General features: G+C 37.0%; 1 protein-coding gene across 1 annotated transcript in view; it reads left to right on the top strand.

Moving 5' to 3' along the window:
• The window catches only part of prox3 (prospero homeobox 3), a 12,098-nt gene that overhangs the window by 8,090 nt on the left and 3,597 nt on the right, over positions 1-411 (top strand).

Raw genomic sequence — 411 nt, 5'->3', positions numbered from 1 at the left:
CTGAGCTAACCGGCCATATTGAAGAACATGCAAACTGGCCATTTCGCATATTTTGGAGATTATTATTCATGCATTGATGAACATTGTGTGGTTCGTATTCATAATGATATATGATCGGCAAAGTAACCAGCAAGTATAGCTAATGAGTACAATATTTACAATAATTCCTTCTGAAATGTAGTAGAGCGAAAATAAGCAGCAGAATGTTTTTACTCAAATAATGTAGTAGTACTGATGTGTGTAGTTAGTTACTTTCCACCAGTGGTGGTGATACTTGTTGCACATTAACTGATGGTTTGGAAGTTGTTGGGTTGAGATACAGTAGTATTATTGTCTATTGTTCTTTCACTACTGAGATTAGCAATTATCACTCATTTAAAAGCACCATGGCCCGTACGGGGATCGAACCCG

This window comes from Morone saxatilis, unplaced genomic scaffold (genome assembly GCF_004916995.1).
Source record: "Morone saxatilis isolate NCDOM2014 unplaced genomic scaffold, NCSU_SB_2.0 Contig4, whole genome shotgun sequence".
In the NCBI taxonomy this organism is placed as follows: Eukaryota; Metazoa; Chordata; class Actinopteri; family Moronidae; genus Morone; species Morone saxatilis.
The sequence above is the reverse complement of the archived record's forward strand: the minus strand, read 5'-3'. Positions and strand labels throughout refer to the sequence as shown.